General features: G+C 33.8%; 1 long non-coding RNA gene across 1 annotated transcript; it reads left to right on the plus strand.

Annotated features, from left to right (window-relative positions):
- Positions 1-1,959: 1,959 nt before the first annotated feature.
- On the plus strand, positions 1,960-23,748 carry LOC119083157. The gene is made up of 4 exons (XR_005088807.1): positions 1,960-1,970; positions 4,955-4,958; positions 12,867-12,873; positions 23,402-23,748. It is a non-coding gene; the product is annotated as an uncharacterized LOC119083157 (long non-coding RNA).
- The last annotated feature ends 282 nt before the right edge of the window (positions 23,749-24,030 follow it).

The following is a 24,030-nucleotide window of genomic DNA, read 5'->3' on the forward strand; positions in this document are numbered from 1 at the left end:
AATCAAAAATTGGTACGATGATGATATTCTCTCATATCTGATGTTGTGATTAGTTGAAGTAATGTTTTCTTCAAATATTTTTTTTTATTGGTTCGTAGTAATTCTTCGTTGCCTTCATTGTTGAAATATGCATATCTCATTGAATGTAACAAGATAATTTTACTCGTACATTTCGTCGAAATGATCGAATTCAAAAACGAAATCTATCGAAATGCAATGAAGACATCATTCATATCAAGGTAAGACAGATTTTCGTGTTAAAATAAATATCCCGTCGCGTGGATCTGATTAAAATAATAACATCCGATTAAAATTCAAATGTTTTAAATTAATTTTTATTTATTGTCGAGTATTAATTGAGAACTTGTTCGTTGTGTAGCGTATAATACAGTCAGCTACAATATTGGAACTCTGTGAACTGGTATATTAAACGCGATGACCATTAACAATTTTGCGATATAATTTTATGAAATATGAATAAGAATGTTCGTTTATAGAGGAGATGAATGTTGACTTATCCTGCTTTGTTTTTATTAGAGAATACCACTTAAGGTGTTTCTTACATCAAAAGGGTTCACTTAGAAATTAATTAATTTCATATCCCTTCGATAGTGTTTTTTGGGATCAGTGAGCCTTTGACTTAAAGGGAAGCGTACGGCGCGAAAATCTGCGTACAGCTATTAACGCCAAGATTTATTCAACAGATTAATAAATGCTCTTTTCGATATTATATTAGATAGGGGAAAACATCTAAATACGAGTCTCCACCAATAACGAGTCTACTCACAAAAGATCACGTCGTCATTACCATAAAAAATAATAGAATTTGGGGACTACGACCTCAAGTTGCCATTAAAGATGAGCGGGTTAACCCGTGTGAGTCCTTCGGATGAGTAGTCGGCGGGCGAAGTATATTGCTCATTCAATCTTTCATTTCATGCAACTCACTTCAAGCATGAGTTGTACTCTAAACATAGTACTGTAACTGGACGGACAGTGTATCGAATAAATTTTGGCACTGTAAAAAAATTTAGAAAATTTTTTCTTACAAAATGGTACTCTATTTGGCAGCTGTCACTTTTGCTTGAAGTGCGTTGTTTCATGGCATTTCGTGTCACAAGACAACGTGGCACTGCGTGTAAGCTGGAGCTCGCTGTTCATTATTTTCGTCGTTTATGCTCCTTTTTTGTCTTAAATCAATTAAGCAATTAACAATTACAGCCGCAATCGTTAGTAACAGAAAATTTCGTTGACATCATTTCGATATAAGTTTCCTTCCACGCCACAATGTCCACAAAAAAGCATGTAAAAATGTTAGCATTAAAAGGAGTAAGGGTTGTGATGGGGTGGGAAGGTTAAAAGTTGGGTGAGCTATGCGATGATGATAAAGTCAAGTCAAGCCTTGTTCGTATTTGTATACGGCTGATTGCCCCGTTTAACGATGCGAGTGAGGGTGCATATATTTGAATTTGCAAAATCTTTTCGGTTACAATTTCAATATGACGAGAAGATAGAAGTTAGTTTCATTGTGAACTGGATTTCGTTCGATTGCTGAAGGTTCGATTGCAGGTTATATTGTGAAGTTTACTTACACGTAATCTAAAACAATTTACATAAGCCGGTGGGATGAAATAATAGTTATCTTTAATTGCTAGTGCTCCTTAAGATGCTTATTATTTGAACAGATTTGTTTCTCGACTTGCATGGGATGCAGTACAATCGAAAGTACCATTCCACATTGTTGTTGTAATTCTTTTGAATTCGTAATGCTTAAGTAGTATTTCAAATCTTATAACAATGTAGCTAGTTCCACCCAAGACACAAAATGTATCTGATCGAGAAAAAAAAAACAGAGCGCCTTATGCGACAGTTCGAAACAAACCTCTCCACAAAATTTGTATTTGTTTGCCATGTGAAAACAAAATGTTCTGAAAATTTGTATTTCTGATGGTTGATTCGAATACGGTTTCGTGATGGTTTCTGTAAACTAACATAACACGATGAAGTCAAACAGAAATTTCATTTGCTTTTTGTTTCATAGGTTCGGAAAAACCAGGAACGAAAAAACCTCAACCGTTTAATTATGCGCGCTTTTCGCTCTGAAAAAACGTAACTCACATAAGAATTGAAAGTTGAGCTGTTAATTTTTGGGAAATTTTTGCTTTTTTTTCTTTTCTTTTATTGGTGAAATTATATTTAAAACAATTGCCTAATGTTTTTAGCGCTAAACAACACAAAAGGTTCACTCAGTTATGCTAAAATATTCAGAGATTTGTGTAAATATGTAAATTTCGATTTGTTTATTTTCGGGTATATCTGTATCATTAGAAGATTGTTATCCGTAAGCTTTTATATGAAATGTATTGAATGAGTTGCGCATTTTTTTTAACAAAAAACTAACTTTAATTTTGAATACATTATTTTAATTGACCGATACAACACATAATAGCGACCAATGTAAAGTATTACTTTTGCCTTTCTCTCACAGCTATATGAAGCAGTTGACTCATTTTCATGTAGTTTCGCGTCGCCTTGGCAAAATTATGGTAGGTAAACAAAGCAACTTTTTTCAAATTTAATTATTATGTTGTATTTCTAGGATTCTGCAGCGACTACCTGGTGCGTTTTAATGCGAGTTCATTTAGTTATTTTTTTCTCCTGCTACCGAACTCTAACGTTAACGTCTTACTTTCCGTCTCAAAAATTCGTTTTTGTAGACTCGATTTTTTCTGTAACTAATTTGTAAATTTGCTCCATTTTATTTTCGCACAGAGCATTCGAAAAGAGCAAACGAATTGGGACCTCCCGAGGATCAAGGGTAAATTTTCGGAAATGTTTGATTCTAGTGAGCCGACTGCTCGTGCTAGACTACTTGCGTCATCAACCAAAGAATCTTCAAAGTGGCTGCAAGTGGTTCCATCGAGTCAGTTAGGCTTACTATTAGATAACAATTCTGCAAGAATTGCTGTTGGTCTTCGTTTAGGTAGTCAATTGTGTGAAGAGCATAAATGTATTTGTGGAAAGACGGTTACGAAGGATGGCTTACACGGTTTATCTTGCAATAAAAGCGGAGGATGGATTTCTGGACATGATGAAGTTAATAAAATCTTTTCTCGTGCATTTTCCTCTGCAGGTTTTCCGAATCTAGTACAACCTCCAGGCATTTCTAGAGACGACGGTAAAAGACCGGACGGTATGACTCTAATTCCATGGAGTCACGGTAAACCGATTTTGTGGGATGTAACCATTAGAGACACACTAGCTCCTTCTTACCTAAGCCAATCATCTAAAAAATCTGGATCAATTGCAGATAATGCTGAAAGATTCAAGCATAATCATTACATACGTTTAAAAGAAAATTACTTATTTACACCTATTGCTTTCGAATCACTAGGTTGCATGGGTCCTGAAACAAGTACATTTATAAAGAAATTGGGTTCATTAATGCGAAAAGCTTCTGGCGAAGCCCGATCAATGGATTACTTATTACAAAAGGTTTCTATTGCAATTCAATGGAGAAACGCTAGTTGCATTTTGAGGACTTTAGGACGTAGTAGAACTGATGATTTTTATTTATTGTAACTTTGTTTTTTGAAAAGATCGTTTTTTACTGGTTGCGCATTGCAGCCTTTTTTTCGCTTTTAAAAATAAAGAACCAAATACCTAAAACCACTGAAATTCGTATGAGATCTTCATATTTGTTCTGAATTTATGAATAAATTGAAATTATAGTATTAGGATATTTAAATATGTATATGAAAAATGAAAGATTTGCATTAAATTCTTCATCATCTAGATGATGATCATCTAGATGTAAGTGGTTTTACGATGATAGTAACGTTTCGAAATCATAAGTACTTTCAACATCCAATTTTTTACTTCCTAGCATTCATGGGTTTGATACAATACTAGATTACTTACTGTAGATGTACATAGCAATGTAAATGTGACAGATGCAAATTTTGTCTTTTGTTTCGAACAAAACTTTCGAATAATAGAAAACATTGCTTCTGTCACTTTCGTAAATCAAGGCTTAGCAATGCATTAAGTATAGCTATAGGGATTCTGGATACCATAACCACAATATAATGCCCCTAGCTTTTGATTTTTCCATGGAAAAATCACTAAAACCCCGGAAAAAACAAAACAGAAAATGTGTCGGTTTTCAAAATTCCATGCATACATCCTTAAGATAACGGGCTTGTCTGTGATTTGTGTCTTCTCTTTTTGTTTTTAACTTCTTGTTCATACAATTCGTAAACTATATTTCTAAAAAGTACACATTCGATGTAAAAAAAATTAATTTCATAAACACAAGTTACGCGATACGTGAAATATTTTTTTTATTCAATTCAAGTACCTCATGAGATACATCATCTATCGATTCGAAGTACGTGTTCCTTTACCGAATTCCTTACGAAATTCAGATTTTCTTTGTTATACACACATTGCGTTGCATTGATCGATTGTAATTCAGCCCCTATCTGGATTGCATACCTTAAGTTGTACTTTGTAGAGGAGAAAAAAGAAATACAACACATTTAAGGACCACATTAAGTGTTTAGCGTCTCACAAAGGGAATAGACAGCATCACATGAGGCAGAATTAAAGTAAACTCTTTGAAAAACCTCTCATCGTCATGTTGGAAATAAATCAAGCAAAGAATAATGTTTTGTACCGACGTTGCTGATATTGGAATCGGGAACATGTATGGTTTTGTTGCATTGGCAATGGAGTGCACTTAACGTCTACCGAATCTAATGGTTGATAAGAACGAGTTTGCGGTGCTAGCGAATGAGTGAATAAATAAATTCATCTACGGTTTGACGATCTGCTGGATATTTCGTAAAAGAAAATTTTTAAGACAAATGACTGACAACAATAGCTTAGTGAACCGCGTAACAGATCGCTTACCCAACGCAATGTATTTAAACCTAATCATTAATTAACGAAGGGTGGTATGGTTAATAGTCTAATATGCGTAACAATGTATAAAGCAGAAACAACAGCAGATCAGAAGAAATTCATTATAGGGAAAAAGGGAACACCCAATAACTGTAGAGTCGTAAAATTCTTGCATACATCAACCACCTGCTGCATCATTTTCGAATGAAAGCTATGGTTATGAATCCGCTGATGTAAGTAACGATCTTTTATTATATAAATTGAACAAAAGGTGAAAATTGAAAGTAAACATTTAGGATACCTTAATACAACTGAAGGATAATACTCGGACATTAAAATAAATATTATTTGTTAGTTGAAAGTTTAGATATAACGTTCCCGTAAATGAGTTTATTAACAAGGGGTTCGGTACGGTGTTAGTAAAAACATCAACTTATCAACATCATATCCGTTTAACATTAAAAATATAAACTAAAATTGATATGTCATTAATTATGAAATTTATAACAAAACACCTACCGGAGTTTTTTTTTCTTCAAATTTTTACTATGGTTTGGTGCGTTTTTAAGGGTTCGTAGAAAAAGAGGGTATAACCAAGTGTCTGCTGGGAAATTAACTAATTTTTTATTACAATTTTTTTTGTCAAGTCATACACAGTATATGTACACACCATTTACCAGTAGCAAATTCGTGCAGTTTTACAAATAAAATTTCTACTTGAAATAAAGTTAATACTACCATTTTTCCAAGGCTTTATTTCATTTGTTAACGTCAGAATCAGGAAGTACATCCAACTGGTGGAAATACTTTGACCAGAAGAAGTAAAATATTACAATATTGATGTGATATGCCGTCTATGAACTGTTTAATTCTTGTTCTAGCATTACTTTCAGCAAAACACCAATTCCAGTTTGTGAATTGATAAATTCCCGATTTTATAAAATGATTATAAATGACACAATTGCTTGGAGTGATAAACTGGGTAGACATATATAGGAATTCAAGGTACTTACCTATCACAAAATGTTTCATGCCTTGGGCCCAGTGCCGCCTTTTCCATATGGGCAACATGGGCAAATGCCCGTGGCGCCCAAATAAGTTTGGCGCCCGATTCGAGAAAAACGAAAAAAAATGTTTCACTCTAGATAATACACTGATTTCAACGCATAGATTTCATATAGTGATATGACAGTCTTAGCACAATCATCAGTTGAATTATTTGTGAGGCGCAGTGCGAGGCGCCTGGCGTACTTTAGGTGAGTTATATTTTGAGAGATGTAGATGCCAGGTGTTGTTTTTGCTGGGTGATTTTGAAACAAAAAACTCGAAAACAGAAATCTTCTGTAGGACGAAGCAGGAAGGAAAAGGTGCTAGGAACATCACATCATTATATTGATCTAATTTAAAAACTAATTGCATTACCGGATTCCTGAGATAACGCGCTACACCCTGGCAGTTTGTTTGACCGAAATCCGTCCAGTGGAAATTAATTTTTTTACGGATGACAGAGTCTTAAACTTTTGTTTTTTTAAATAATTTAATCTTGAAATTAAAAAATTAACTTCGGTTGGAATACTCTTGTTTTGAATTTCGATAGAATCTAATTGGAAACTAATATTGGTTTGATTTTTGTAACCGACCAAAATTTTCTTAGATTAGTCACTGGAAAAGCATTGGTTAAATAGCGAAATAAAATGCTCGCTCCGGTTTCGAAAAAAACTATGGGTTAGATGAAGAAAACTTCTCATTCAGAACCCACTTCTCAACGTTGACTTTAAAGATTTTTCGCTCGCTCCGCTCGCAAAATTTCGACTACTACATAAATATGAACAGTTACTAGTGGCCATACAAGCCAAGGTATATTTGGGCATTGATCAACAGGATTCATCGTACGGTAAAAACGATTTTTGACAGGCCAAAAACGAACGAGAACATCTACAGAGCCATGATGTTTTTACGAACAATTTGTCAACAATCATATTTTGGCTATGGCTTAAGCACAAAACCAAAATTTATGGATGACGCGTTGACAGCTCCAATAACCTTGGAACTGACTTATGCTATAACCGTTTAGTTCAATCCAATTAAGTTTGTGCCGTATTCTTCTAGTCGCGAAAAAAAAAAATCTTTCCATTTTTTGTAAAAAAAAGTGATAATTGAAGAAAATATGATACTTTGGCGCATTTTTCGAAGTGCCCGTGGCGCCCGAAATGCAAAAAGCGGCACTGCTTGGGCCTAAATTTTGGAATTTTTCTGGTAATTTAGTCCCTCAGCATAAAACGTTGGATGCGCATCTGTTGTGGACGGTATATTTTAGGCACTTTCGCTTGTCGCTCTCAGTTCGTTCAGGCTACTACTCGCAAAATTGCCTAAAATATACCGTCCACCACCACCACAGATACGTAAATAACTATAAAAAAAGAAGAAGAAATTACTAAAATTTTACAGCAGTCTTTCCCAATAGTTTCCAACGATATCTGTCAATAATTCATGTGCACATTTATTACCAAATAATTCATTACAATTTTATTGACCACTTCAAAAATTTTGCCATATAAATTTGGTGTTTGTTAACAACATTCCATATAACATCGAAAAACATAAATGAAAGAAAAAAAAAAGTGAGGCACAGAAACAAAAAAAAAGAAACAACGACGAACCATTAAATAAACATTTTCCATTCAAAAGGGGGTCTATGTATGCCGCAAAAAGAATATGCGAAATTCACTTCTTAAAACGAAACGATGTTTCGCGTAATACAATAAACAAGTCGATTATGGCTCATAATCTATACGATGGAGATGAAGGAATATTATTATTATTATTATACAGCTCCGATCGTTTCAGGAGGTATACTTGGTGTAGCTCTAAAGTGTGTATTTGCTGTGTTGCACATTGTATGCTTTATTTATTATTGCATATTGTTGAAGAAGACCATTATGTACATTATGTTTGCCAAGATTATCATCTTAAATTTCATGACTACCAACATTTTGTCTTCTCGTATATGTGTTATTAAAAGGCACTTCATTTGCTTTTTGCAGAAGTTGTTTAAAATGGGATATTAGTTTCTTTGATTATTTGCGGTTCTTTGTTCAATGATCTGTTATTCTTGTTGCTGGATGGGTGTGCAGAGAGTGTAGTAAGATAAATATCGACTCTGACATTTATTAATTTGGACACATGAGTCCGATATTTTCGATTAATGTAAACGTAGAGGACATAATACGCTTTCTTTTCGTTCGATATTTTTCATTCAGATTATTATTATTTAGAACGTGAAGAGAAACCAGTTCCATTACAAATGCAAAAGAAAAACATCATTATAATTGAGATGATAAACGGGCATCTGCTAATTGGCACATAATACTCCCTTTTTTAACATCAGGACGGTTCACAGAATTTCTGTTTATTTTGTGATTCAATTGTGCAACCTAGAATCCGTTTTTGTATCCTCTACATATATTGTAGCCACATATATTTAACACGAACTAACCGAAAAGGTGGCTGAGGTCAATTTTTCTCAAGTGAATAGAATGACCAGTCTATCCGGTTCTCAATATCAATATCAAAAAATAGAAAGAGTAATGATTTTAGCTCAATGAATGTAAATATTTGTGTGTGTTTGGATGAAAAGATGCTGGGAGTGTGACGATTTGTTTCAGATTTATCACAGTAAGAGACTGGATTTTTTTATGTCTTTTCATCGAAAAGCCGTACCTTATGACTAATTGACGTCTTTCTCATAGATTTCTGTTTCATTTATTATTGTTCTGGTTGATTTGTTTCTTTTAACGATGAGATTATAAAAAAAATCGGTTAAATCGTATAATACTGAGTGTCTTGCGTGCGCATTTAACCCGTATACATATTACGTATAAGTTCGGAATTGAGGATATATGTATATACCGATATGGGCAGTATCGAAATTTTTGGCGCTAGAAAATTTGAAAACTAAGATGTCGATCAGGATTGAGTTGAGCTCCAAATAGCTACAGGGTCGACAGTTTACAAAAATTTCCGACTATATTCTTTGTTTGTGTATCCAATTTTGACATTTTAATTACCAGCTCGACCAATTCGTAAACAATTCAAGTAACTCAATGTTATACTCACGCTGTACCATTAATACATCAAAATGGCAGTAAAAATATAATTAAATTTGCAACGGATAAAAAAATATTTAAGCAAAACATTTTTGCATGAGACTATACAATATAATATCGTACATACCAGTAAGGGTACCCGGACTTCGTTACAGTAATAATGTTCATCTCAAACGACCAATAATACTTTTTTATTTGCTACGTATATTTACACTGTTGTGTGGTAGTAATTTGTGCTCAAATATTTTTCAGGTCATCTCATCACCATAAGTAACGCGCCGCTGACAAATAATGACTAGTTTCTAAAAAGTTTCAGTGTAGGAACGGTGATACACGGTCAGGGTGACGCGTTTTGAGTGTTAAAGAATTTTATTTATTTAGAAGCATTGTAATGTTTTATGAATCGTAAACTGTCTTCGAAATAGAATTGAAAATGCCGTCTGAGGAACGTATGTGGAATGTGGTCTCAATTTGATTTAATCGGCCTTCGGGACAATATATGGGTACCGCTTTTTGTTCTGAATCGGTCACAATAATGCAAAGGGACAATACCCAAACAAAAGTTCTACGTTTCAATCGCCCAAAAACACGATAAGGCCAATGGTTTACTTATCCGTACACTATGTACATTTAAAACGTACAGTAAATGTCAGACAGGCAATGACGTTTAAATGTTTATTTAAGAATAAATGCAACTTAATTGATGATTCGAAATGATACAATCATATCACATCATCTGCTTTTATGGCTTTTGACGAAAAAAAATAAAAAGTTTGCACTAGATTTGAACCCGGCACCTCTAACTTGCCAGGCTCAGACGTACTAGCTGAACAAACTGGCTGCTGAGAAGAGTGAATGTAATTTCGAACAGCTTATAATGTTCGGTTGTAAATTTTATTTATTTATTTATTTTATTACTAGCCAACGGCTAAAAAAGCTTACTGGCTATACATTACAACGTGCACAAATTCAAAATTGACGTATTTTAGCATCACGTCTGATAACGAACCCGGAGATGAGATTTCGACCCAGTCGACCCGTCGGAGTCTTAATCCATCCTTCGTTATGTGATTCACGATTTTGTGTATTCGGTGCAAAACGATTACGGACGATCAGCGTTTTACCAGCAATCCGCAGCGAGCGTAGTGATGACACTGAGTTCGATTGTACCATGGATATAGGCCACATGTGCATTCAACATGAAAAATAAAAATAAAAACGTCGGTCACTGAATGATAAAGCAACAATTCAAAATTCAAAATGGTGTAGGTGAAAAAGGAGCGAAAATGGCCACGAGTTGGCTTACTGACAGGTTCATCCAGCCGATATCAGGAAGCCGTGTCTCTTCAATACGGCATCAGTCAACAATGTCAGCCTCACTGACGTCCGAAACGCTCCTCGAGTGGCTGAGACAGCACTGTGATGGGAAAACAAGTTGAATATCCTCGACAGATTATTGACCGGTTCAAACAGGCCATAATTCGAACGATGCCTTGCCAGTACCAGGTAGCTGGCACTCCTCAAATCCCTGGCAGGCACATTAACCCTAAACTTTCCAACCAAACTGGGAGAGTCAACGCGACCGGTCAAAACGTCGTAGACAAACATCGCTGCCAAATTGATGCGTCTGCGAGATAAGCTGTCCAAGCCGATCATCGTACACCTACTCACGTACGACGGGAGACGATAATTAGAATCTCTCCTCACTGTCCTCCTCAGGGCATAGATCAGAAAACGTTTCTGAATCGACTCAATCGCATCTACACCATTCTGGTAGTAAGGTGACCAGACTACCGAAGCATATTCCAAATGGGATCTCACATACGCGAAATAAACACTCTTAAGAGCCTCAACATTGTCAAAGTCACGGCACACTCTCTTCACAAAGCCCAACATCGAATACGCTTTAGCTATCACTAATTCAACGTGTCTACTAAACGAAACATTCTCGGTGAACGTCACACCGAGGTCACGAATCTCAGTCACTCTCTTAATAAGCGTTCCGTCAATCGCGTAGCAAAAACGAATCGGGTTACGAATCCGAAAGAAAGACATCGAGGCACACTTCCCAACGTTCAGGCACAAGAAATTCGCTTCACACCAGCGATTGATCGCTTCAAGGTCACGCTGCAGACTGATACAATCTTCCAAAGACTTCACTTCACGGTACAACTTGAGGTCGTCAGCATACAACGAACACTTGGAACGCAAAACCCTCACAATGTCATTGAAGAAAATGAGAAAGCAAAGTGAACCATTGATTGGGCTAGTAACATGGTTGTGTTTTTTAAGTTTCAGTTTCTAATTATAAAAATGTTTGTTGATTTTTTTAAATTTTAATAAAGTTTTATTCTGCAATTGAATTTTTCCCAACTAATCAAACATACAATTACCGATCGAGATCGGCCAAATCTATAAAAAAGAACGCTTATATTGATAACTGACACGACGCTATGAATCGTTTTGGCAGTTTTCCGCCAGCAAATAGTTTTTATTTAACAAATCTGAGCATTGGCTAACCACATCAAAATTAATTTGTTTGAGGATAACTGTCAACTCTTAAGTACGGATTAATCGAACAGCAGTGTACGGATCAAGTGTACATCGATGTACGGATAAAACTGCCAAAAACACGATAAGACCAATGGTTTACTCATCCGTAAATTGTACATTTAAAACGTACTTTCTGCGAGCTACTCGTTAAAATTGGGCGATTTCAATGTACATCCAAAATCTCATTTTTTTGGGTGAAGTTTAGAAAAATTCTGTTCCAAGACACTAAATCACCCTAAAACTTCCAAGAAAAAGTCTAGAATAGTCCTAAAACATACTGTTATACACATAAACTTTTCACGTGGACTACTTGCGCACAATTATGGTACAGTTGTTCGCTCAGAATCTCATAAATCGGCGCTACGAATACCATTGTAGTTACTTACAGCTTAATCCAACATTTTTTTTCTTACGAATACGAAATATAATGCAATTCAATTTGTTTGCCATCAAAATTGGTAAATTAATTTATTTCGAAAAAAGTACCCCAAAAACAACAAAAAATGGTGTTCCATTCCGTCCTCTCTGAAACACTATACCCACAATGCCACACAATACACTTAAGTATTTTAAATAGTTATCGCTTTCAATTTACAGTTTGCATATCCTTTAACTCAAAACATTTATTATCAAAACAAACAATGCGAACGGAAATCAATAAGGCTATAAAAATACTGCTTCATACCCCGCATCGCGATTAAGACAAAAGCGTGTTTTTTTGTTCTTAGAGACACAGTGCGATTTGTTTTGAAAACTTACCAGGATAATAAAAAAAAATCGCTAAGTTTGCGTTCATTATGTGCAAACAATAATTATACCAGCTATTCATTTGGCATGATAGTCCTATTGTTGTGGTTAATTGAACGAATAAATGTCTCTGGATGAATTTGGAATATTTTCGACGACACGACATGGGTCTCTAATTTATGAAATTAAGAAATATTTATGGAATTAAATGCTTCGTTTCTTTCAAATTTCAATTGAATTACGAATAAAGGATGTTTTTTCTGCATCTCGTTTCTGTTTTATTTTTAATGAAAATTGCAGAAGTGTCAGATTTCATCAGATATTACATTCAATTTACTGTCTACGCGGAATATTAGCATTTATTTTGCAATATAAATAAATTAAGTGATTTCGAAGATACAGACCTGCTCTTTGAAATACTGTACATAATGAACAGTGTTTCACTGATTGTTCAGCAGCGTAGAAAAGAAGGTGCAAATGAGATGAAAAGATTAGATTTGTTAACATGATATTAACATAATTGAGCCAGTGGTATCATTCAGTACTTTGTTAAAGAGATAACGTAGAAGTCATGGTAAAAATAAACTACTTACAAGAGAGGAACCAAAATAGAGGAAATGCTAACATAATTGACAATTCGGCAACAGTGTAAACTAAGCACGTTTAGTCCATAATCTCGTAGGTGCTCGTCAGGGACTAAAGTAAGGAACAAGTGCAGGCCTCTCACTCTAAATTTGGAATCCTTATTAAGGAATTAAGGAGGTTTTAGCACAAAAATAAGGAGAAATAAGGAAATTGTTAGTTGAAATTAAGGAAAAATGAGGAGAAATTTTTCGATAAAAATCGCAATTATTCTAAGACACAGCAATTAACATCGGAAGTCCGCCTCAAGTTTAAAATAAAACGCATTATTGTTTATTTTGACGTATCGTTTTTGTAAAGTTATATCGTAGAATTCACTCTTATCACGATGAAAATTTGAATATTTTGGGCTTGAATTAGATTCTTAGCAAAGCTTAGCTCAGGCGTCCCACTAAATTTTGCCTTGTCCAAAATTCGGACATTTCGGACAATTCATAAAAATTTCGGACATTTTCTGCAAAAATTTCGGACATTTTTTCTCTAATTTTCACTAAAGTTACGCATTAGAAAAAGTCTGTAAGTGATTTAAGTCCATTCCACCAACAAATTCTAAGGCTTTGTATGAGATGAGAGAGATGAGATTATTTTTAAAAAGTATACTTTGACATGACCTGTAGCTGTACAGATCATAAACCTGAATAGAGGGCTTGAAACCTTCACGAAAAGATAGTGTTAAAGATGTAGGTTAACTAATGCATGTCGCGGAAGAATAATATCTGACATGTTTCTGAGGTAAGGGTTTGTAATAGATCCCATATAAATTTCGTCAAACAAACGAAAATCTAGATGAAACATGTCGTATTTCAACCTTGCGAGACTGTATGTTTAAATAAAACCAGGTTGAATACGGGTCAGCCTTCTTTCCGTTCCTCAAATTTTGGACAAATGCTGAGAAATACATTTTCCTCGCATAGAATAATTTCCTCAAATATGTGGTTTTTAGTCAATACACTTCCTTCGTCGACCTACATCATTTGCATGTATTTCATCGAAGGATGGAAGAAATAATGATCACAAGCAAGGTTAAAATTTCGATGCGCCACAGGCGAATCTTGTAATTAGTTTCCACTAAACCTGTTGGAATTTTTGTCTACTTTTCGTACTATTACTTCAAAAATTCGATCATATTCTCCCTTCTATTCGAAATTTTTTAATGTCGACTATACTGAAAAAATGCTTAAAAAAGATATTGGAGTCAGCCAAGATGTGACGCAGGAAACTCTTAACGTGGCTGTCTTTTAGAGCTACAGCTATTTCTAACATATTCATTCGCTGCGCTCACTCGTTATATTATTATCTTAATATTGATTTATTGATTTTCACTCGAAGGAAGAATTGTAACATTATGCCCGAGTACCAAAATCAGAAAAACAGGAAAAAAATTTTTGAATGAAAACCAGGTCTAGAAAATTAGCTGAATTAGCTGAGTTAGTTATCGTGTTCCATAGGAAAAGAAACAATGAGCATATCGGTTTTTCGAGAACTACTCCCAGACCATTGAGCTGATAACGCCCATTTAAAAACTTGACCTGAGGAATTCAGTTCTCCTTTGAACAAAATGTTTTTGAAAATCGATTTAGATTTACTCAAGTTAAAAAAATATTACACATTTAACGTCATATTTCCACATAATTTTCAATTATAGTGATAGCGGTACCTATACACATTTTCCGGTATTTTCTGCCATAAAGACCCATATGACTTACAGTCAAGTGAATAAAAATTTAGGGACAAAGTATTGATAGACTGAAAGTTCAATTAAAAATTCTGTAAAGCGCGCCGCAGGCAATTTTTTTGAAGATGAGACTTTTATAAGTTTATATATTTAATTCTGGTCAGGTCTTGAAGAATATTTCGGACATTTCGGACAATTTCGGACAAATGTGTAAAATTTCGGACATTTCGGACAAGTGGGACGCCTGGCTTAGCTTCACCAATTATCAATGTGAGTGCGTCTCAAAATTCAAAATAAAACGCATCACTGTTTATTTTGACGTAACATATCGTTTTTGTAGGGTGGCAGTTTTCAATCAGTTTTCGATGCGACAACATTTTTGAAATTTTAAACGTGTGAATTATTACTTGACCCACCCTCAAGTTTAAAAACTTGCTGGATTAGATTTTGATCTCGTTAACTGCAAAAGCTGTTGTTTATCCCGTTCGAACTCCGGAAAAATAGTAAATTGGTGAAAGTATAAAAGTATAAATTTGAAAGAAGTAAGTGTAAATAAGGCTAAAACCTTGAATTGTTTGTAATAAGGACGCATGTCTGAGACAATGTTAAGGGTAATTTATAAGTTAAATCAAATAGTTCCACTCGAGACTCTCGAGCCGAGAGGCGGCGTGGAACCACAAAAATATATGTTAAACCGGTCATTAATTATCTGACGACTAGCCGTTGACATCTGAAGTATAAATGCTCAAATCTATCGAAAAATCAGAAAAATTCGATATTATTTTTACTTGTATGGAGAGTTGTGTGCAGAATACAATACTCTGACGAATTGCCGAAGAAACTATAATTTAATTTGTACTACTTTCCGCTAGACGATGTCAAATATGTGAAAAAAACACAATTCTTGAAGTTAGGATGCCCATAACCCGGGAATGACCAAAAATCAAGCTTATCACCCAAACTATTCTTTATCAGTGACCTATTTGCCATCGATTCCAGCAATAACATTTTGTCGACCTACCCGTTCCATCTCCTTGTTCCATAGCAAGTGTACAGCTGAATTTTTGTATAAAAATAATTTTGACAGACAGGCTTGTACGGAAATCCAACATAACAACGAAAAAAAAAATAATTTTCATACAAAATTCAACTTTTTAACGGTAAAAAATTATTTTTGTAAAAAGTTTCAGCTGTACTTAATAGTGAGTTCTAATGAGTTCTTTGTGTTAAATAATTAAAATTGTTATTTTTGCCGCGCAACGATTTTTTTTCCTAATTTTGATTTCCGTCGATGAAATTTGCGAAAAATAAGGAAAATAAGGATTTTTTAATAAAATAAGAAGGAATAAGGATGTTTTTATAAAAATAAGGAAAAATAAGGAAATAAGGAGGTGTGAGAGGCCTGAACAAGTGTGTAGGCAATTGGCGACAGTGCCCCTCAAAGTGGCGACACTGCCGTCGACATTTGCCACCACAGAAATTTCACTGTATCATATGGTGAAACGGTTTTTCTAACTGAGGAGCATATTTACAGCATTTGACTTTCCCCTATGGCTCTAATCACCATGCAATTAAAGCTTCGACTAACCTCAACAAAATTAACCAATAAATTACCAAACAAATTTGCGTCACAAATGGCAATTGTTGAGGAAACCACACCATTTTCAAGAAAATTTTAGGATAAAATAAAATAACTTTAAAGACGAAAACCGAATCATTGGTTAAATTTGTTGAGTTCAGACGCAGAATGCGACACCATTAGCGGTCATGAGTTGGAAAGTTTGAATTACTACGCCAAAATTCCAACTTCAAGCTTGCAGACATAATATACCGATCTATCTAGACATTTCCCGGTCAGTTCTTGTCGCTGCGCTGAAAGAAACTTCATCACCAGAAAGTTTCAACCCGATGAATTATAATTTCTTCTGGTCAGAAGATTCCCTGTAGGCTGCACAAACCAAGGAATTCAAAAATTTCGCCTGTGGTGCATTTTTTCTTTTAATGTTTTAATACCTAAATAATTATTTACTCAAATCAGAGATTCATTGATACTTTAAGAGTTGTGCAGTTTCCTATTTTTGCATAATCAAAAGTCAGTATTAAAAAGAAATTTCGCTCGCTCCGCTCGCGATTTCTTTTCATTCAGGAAAAATTCTAAAACTTGAGATAATCTTACAAATTTGAAATGAATCCTAAAATGACTTGGCATTGAGCCGACGGAAAAATCTCTCAAATTCAAAAAATTCGTTTGTCAAATCTTAGAACCGCAGTGATCCCATTTAAGGAACATAATAAAAATAAAAATTGTGACTACTCCTTTATTCGCCTGAGATCACTTATTTCAAGTTTTTTTTTACAAATTAGATTTGGCCCCTTCAGAGCAAAAACACGAGCCCCTGACAAGATGTGGCTACACCGAAAAAAATCCTTATTTTCGTCCCTGGCTCGTAGAACAGCAACTTTTTTTTATTAAATATTTAAAAATCTGTAATCACTTCAAGTTGACGTATATGCATGATTCCGGAGCTCGATTTACACCCAGAAAAAGAAAATTGAGACAATACTCAGGGTATGTGTGAAATTCGTCGGAACAGTATGACAATGTCATATATGACACATAAGTATATGATTAGATTAGATTAGATAAGGATTTTGGGAGCGTACATAAACAATGTTTTCTATATGTGGTGGACTCGTTGAAAACGTAGTTACGTATTTCGATTCTCGAAATTTCGCTCAGTGTAAGCTATTATTATTTTACAATTTCTACAATACAATCAGTTATTTTCCAATATTACTAAAAATGTCTCATATAATGCACTTATCCCACAATATTGTATCAGAATTTAAAAATTAGGTTTATAAAAATACCGCCAATTAAATCCATTTTCGATTATAAATACTTCCACATGTACCATTATAGATGCGGTTTTTATGCTCGTCGATGAGTGCAAGTCATGGCAATATGAATATGAAACGATTAAAAATGAAATTATTTATTTACATTTCATTTATCATCAACATTTTCACCCATTCAGAATTGATTCTCAGCAATCAATTTCGTTCCAATAAAAAATTCTATAGATTTACACAACAATAACGCAGAATAGAGATGATAGAGCGTTGACTATGAAAATATCTTACAGCTTCTGGTCTTGAATGTTATACAATATTACCATGTCGTATAAATTTATCACCTACCTATGAGCTTACACATTTGGCTCGAATTAATTTTTTCTTACGCATTTTTTTACAATAATAAAAATAAGAACAGGAGAAAAAAAAATGTTTGAATTGAAAATATTCTGATGTATACCTTGTACGGTGATGATGGCCAATACATATTTTCATATTCAACGTATCCATACCTTCGGTTCTGGTGTGTTATAACGTTAAACCATTAAGAAGAAGATTGTTTAAATGAACTTAATCGAGAATTTTTGGGCAAACAGTGTATTAACCTGGGAAATAATAATATTTTTCAAGAATCATGTGTATATCCACGTTCAATTGTTTTGTTATGGAGTAATCATTGAAGAATGTCTTATTTAGCAGCAAATCGGAAATGATATGTGAGAATTTGATGAATGGGAATGGAATGTTGATATGGTTTTTTATGCAACAATTTTTTATTGATTGGTAAATTTAATGTGATTTTTCCATTCTTCTGAATCAGTCTTACCTGATGATTGGACAATTTACATTTTTTTTCATTAGAAACATAGTTTTTGAAACCACAACAAAAAAAAGGGTTGTTACTTATCAAAAGTAGCCGTTTGTAATTATACCTATCCATTTAAACAGAAGCTCTAGTAATAATTATTACCACACATCCGAAAAGAGAGGCGAACACCTAATTAATTTAATTCAAACACATATGATGATATCTAGCTTGACTATTAACCTGTAATTTTATATACCCAGAAACATAATCTTAATTTCTCGTTTGGAACAATGCAAGTCACTTTATTATAGTAGCTGCGCATCTCGTAATTTATACCTGATACTTTATACATCAGTCATCACAGACAGTTCTAATTGGGACAAGGGTTAAAAAAAACTCTGTGTCTGTTTTTGCCAAATTAAATGTCTACAGTGCAGTGCCATGTGTGTTGTTCGACAAAAGTATTTACGTATCTTTAGTGTCTGTCATTTTTGTGATGAAGTTTACTGAAGCTGAGCAAACCAACTGGTACGTTTTCCTATTGGGTCTATTAGTGCGCGCTTGTCTATGACTACAAGTCTTACATATAAGCATGAAACTAAGAATTGTAGAAGTACGTACGATACGAAATTCAATGCCACTGACTGTACTCGCCGAAAATATTGACTAAGTTGCATGATTAATTTATTAATTTCATTTGAAGTCCAGATTTTATGTATTAAGCTGGTTGCAGCATTCAGTCTTTAAATACAAAAATGATAAAACAAAATTCGTTTCATATTTTGTCAAATAAATCTTACAGCAAACACCAAACACGGAAACACCTGAAAGACAAACGACTTATTTACAGTCACCATCGAAGATCGAATAAGCGTGAGTAGACAATGACTATGTAAATTGCTATACACTTTTCCCAATACACAAAAATGTAATTTCATTTCTGTGAATTACTCAGCATTTTGACCGGATATCGATATCAATATTTTTCATTTTTTACAGTATCATGTTGTCGATGTGTTACATATTAATTTTCTGATTCTATTCTGATGCCAATTTAAACAAAACGTTTGAACAAAAACAACAACAAACCAAGAAACCAGAAATTCGTTGGCTGGAGTGCCTAGCCTCAGTTATGATGAAAAAGAGTTAAATATAATTTTGACATGATTGTTTTAGATAATCCGAAACAAATAACATCAACATGATAAAAGAAAAAAACATGTTTCACAATAAAGTCATCATCACAAAGTCTCGTCATGGCTGAAGATGGAACAAAACGCCAATTCATGAAGTCTTTCTCTGCTCAGATCAGATATCAAAATTTTAATTTATACATAAACCATCGATCATTCGAATAAAAGAACCGTCATCGATCCCTCTCCGTATCATCCATATACGTACATACGTATATTGAATGACTCCGTGCCGTCTTAAGGTATGGTAATGGGATCGGTTTTTTTTCTCTCGCGTCTTCATTATTTTTGTTGTATTTACAACAACTCAATTGTAATGTACCGAATAGTGTATGCTCCGAATTTTATAAATATGCGAGCGATGATCTGATCATATTGATGGGGAGTACTCAAACTTTACAACAAAAAGTTTACATAATGGATTAATTAATCATTTTAAATAGATTTTAATAATAAAAAATTGAGGAACAGACAAAAAAACGCCGAGATTTACATTCCCTTTTGAGCTTGAAATTATCTCAGAAAATAATGTATGAGTGAAGGCACGTCACTTTTTTCCTCCTTTTTTTTTGTTTCCATTTGACTTTTAAGAATTGTTGTTTAACACATCGTTGATACATTTGGACATGTGAAACAAAGATTGATATTGTTGCGTTATAAAATGACTTGTTTATGGACAATGTTTATCAAAACGTATTATTGATGGATTCGAATCAAAATTTTGACTAATTTTATTTGACTTAAACTGTGTTACAGTCTTTACACGTTACTGACAAATCTTAAATTGTTTAATGACCTTACTTATCGAAAGCGATTTGGTTTGTTGTTCGTGATCTGTGTTTCGTTGAGACAGACTTTTTTTTACTAGAGCCAGAGGAGCACTAAAAGAGAAACGAAGGAATAACTTTTCTCAAAGCAAATGAAACTTTCACAGATAATTGTATTTTCTATCCAATGCTGATATATTTTTACTCGAAATGTGGTTCGTACATTTAAAAAAAAAACTCCCGTAAAAAGATATCAGCGATCAAAAATTTCGAAATGCATAAATGTAGGCTACAATTTCAGCGTACTAGTGTACTTAGTACGGCTAATTTTTTTTTTCTGACAGTCAACCGTTTTTTTTTTGTTATCACGTTGTATTTTTATACAAGCCTGACTGTCAGAAATACACACCTCTATAGAAAAACTTAAGCTGTACATTTCCTATTTCCTACATCCCCGAGGTGAACACATACTTTGTCATCCGTGCGTAGCGTGAATAACTGTTTTTATCCACGAAACAACATGTCAATTTGTTTCGAGATTTTTCAAAATCAAAACAAAGTGAAAGTTGTAAACAAAAAAACAAGCGTTGAGAAATAGTTATTTGTGTACTTGGTTTGGACGATGTTTTTAAGCTATTTTCGCTTGCTTGCGAAGTACTCAAAAAACTTTTCATGCAGAGGGGAAAAATCGTGAGAAAATTTCCAAAATTGACCTCGATTTCGGCCCCAAGGCATGATAATAATAATTCTCTCATCTGAACTGTCAACAAAACGACATCATCTCGCCGTATTTGAGTAGAGAAAATAAGGTTATTCACGCCGCACGTATGAAAATTTATATTTATATCGACGAATGTCGAGTAAATAACATCAAAGGGGTTGTAATAGTCGAAAATGTGATTTCTTTAATATCTTCCATCGTTCCTGTAACTTAAGAATTCATAATTCAAGATGAAAATTCGTTTAAAAATACATTTTCATCCATCTGCAAAAAACCTGATTCAATGACGATTATCACTGTAAATAATAGTAAGATCAAGAGCATGTGAAAGAATGTTCCAAAAATTACCATCAGCCGTTTTAAAGAAAAATTAAATCTTCATTTGGTACAAAATATAAAAATTGTATCGGGTTGTGGACGTTATTTTACATAGACTCTCTGTCTATTATATTGGGATAATTCAGACAGGATTTTACTCGGCTTAAAATAAACACATTCCTGGTATTATGGTACATTATATTGAATAAAACAGTAAAATGTGAATGTATCTGAGAGGCTGAATCAGACCCAAAATATACACATAATCGTGTGGCGTATGTCGTTTTTATAAAATGCGAATGATTCGTCCGTGTCGATTTTTGAACGGTGATACACACATCGAAGGTACATTGTGTACATATTTAATACAATAACGCTATAGCTGAGGTCCTATTGAAATGGATGTTTTGGATGATTTGAAGATAATCTGGATTAAAGCAGCACCTTTTCATTGTTACAAACGTTTTTAATAGACTCTCGCCTATTTAAATATTTAAGTTTCCATAAAATCGGCTTGTATGTATTTATTTACTGCATTTTTCATTGTTACACACGTAATATGCCCATGGCCATTTCTGTATGTAAGATATATGTTAACCGTATTACAGTGGGAACTGAAAAATTGTAAAAAAAAAATGTTTTCCATTATACAAACCTGCAGGTTTAATTGGTTACGAATTGTGGATAAAAAAAAAACATTTAGCATGGAAGACAATTTTTGTAATGGAAACACATTTAAATATTTAATTGATACGCAAATTTACTGCCGATGGAACAAAAATATTGATTGCAATAAGTGAAGTTACGGGATTGCTTTTTACGTGTCCTTGTGACCATTTCCGACATAGAATCAAAACTGACCGTGATAAGGCAGTGTCTATGTGGAAAATTTGACGGTATGGATATTCTTTGATATTCTTAAAATTAACGGCCAAAATAGAGAGCAGTTTTTTCGCAACGTCGGCAATTAATTTTACCCTTAGTATTTACATGAAGATTGTAGGGCCGTGCACCGATTAATACGTTCTAGAAGAACTACCAACAAATTTATTTAATCCACGCGTTCTGAATTAATTGCCGCACTGAACATTCCTGTCTTCTTCCTGTACTCCACTAGGATCTTTAATTTGGTGGCTCCGGTGCATCAACTATGAAAAATCTAAAGTCACACATGGGCCTACATCTAGGCCTGGAATAATATTCATTATTCCGAAAAACAGTTGGTAGTAACTGAGATACATGGTAAAGATTTAAATTCCTGTTTAATTTCAAGAAACATTTTAACCAACCATCCGTGGTCAACATTCACAAATATAATCAAGTCAGTTCCTCAGACAAAAACAGTTCACGAATCAAAATGGCTGCCACTTCTTACGAGTAAAAGCAATCTCCCTAATCACCGCTTATAAATGTAGTTCTAATCCGTGTTGCACTGTTATCAACATTATTTTATTGAAAAGCCAACGTTTTCTTCTAAGGATATTCTATCTCTCTTACCGAACCTAAATCAATTTTCTTGTTTTGCCTAGGTGTCTAATAAACCACTTTCGACCCTAGTGAAAACAAAGGCATATAAAAAATTATGAGATGCTGATTATAAAATATTTGGGAGAGTCAGTAGATGTTTTTCCAGAGTGCCTTTCTGCGATAAGTTTGGTAATACGGACTTTCAATTTGGCGATAAAAAGTCAAAGTTCCGATTTGCGGAAGTCGACTTTTTCATCAAATATTTTCTATTTTTAACTTCATTTGGATACTCTGGGGTATGTGGATGTAGTAAAAATAAATTATCATTTTTTGGAAACTCAGGTTTTCATAGAACAACCAAAAAATGTTCGAATTTGCACTTAACCCTAATTTTTCCTCAAATCACTGAACTTTTCATATATGTAAACATTTCTAATTTATTAGGGAGTTTGAGAATTTATTAGAGAATGACATAAAATTATAAATCGACATAAATTTATAAGATATACGTCCCAAATACGTTTATAAGTGATTAGTGAGACAAAAGTCAAAATATAAATTTCAAATACATCATCCTAAAATTTTTAATTTTTGCGCTAATTGAAAACGTAACAGATTTTGGTAGGTCACTTGGTCCAGTCAGGTTGTGTGTGCATAAAGATGTCAGCGTTTGTACTATAACATAATGACAGTTCAAAAAAAAAGAACATTGCAACTATTGTACGCAATTACCAGTAAATTTTCCAATTTTGAATTATTTCTCAAGTATATGTTTTCAAAATAAATTCTGGACCTGGCAAACAAACTAGGTATACCACGTGACATCCCAAGTACACAGCCTTGAAGTATACAACTCCAACACATCGAAGTGAACATTGCAACACTATCATGATTGTATACATTGGCCAAGTTACCTATCAAAATCTGTTACGTTTTAAATTAGCACAAAAATTAAAAATTAGAATAATTTCTTTGAAATTTATATTTTGAATTATGAACTTATAACTTTTACTTTATAAGTAATCGACTTATAACCACGTATAAATTTGGATTTATTTGTCGACTTATAATGGACCGTGTGAAGTATAAATAACTTATTTTTAATTGATGTAAATTATTATTCTGTAGAACAAAAGTGTAAACAGAATATCTAAGAAATGTCTGCTTGATTTTATATCTCACTTTTAAAGCTGTAATTTGAATGAGACTAAAAGGATATCTAAATCCATTCTAATGCATTCTAATTCATTCTAATTGGATTCTTACTAAGAT

This window comes from Bradysia coprophila, unplaced genomic scaffold (assembly GCF_014529535.1).
Source record: "Bradysia coprophila strain Holo2 unplaced genomic scaffold, BU_Bcop_v1 contig_561, whole genome shotgun sequence".
NCBI lineage: Eukaryota > Metazoa > Arthropoda > Insecta > Diptera > Sciaridae > Bradysia > Bradysia coprophila.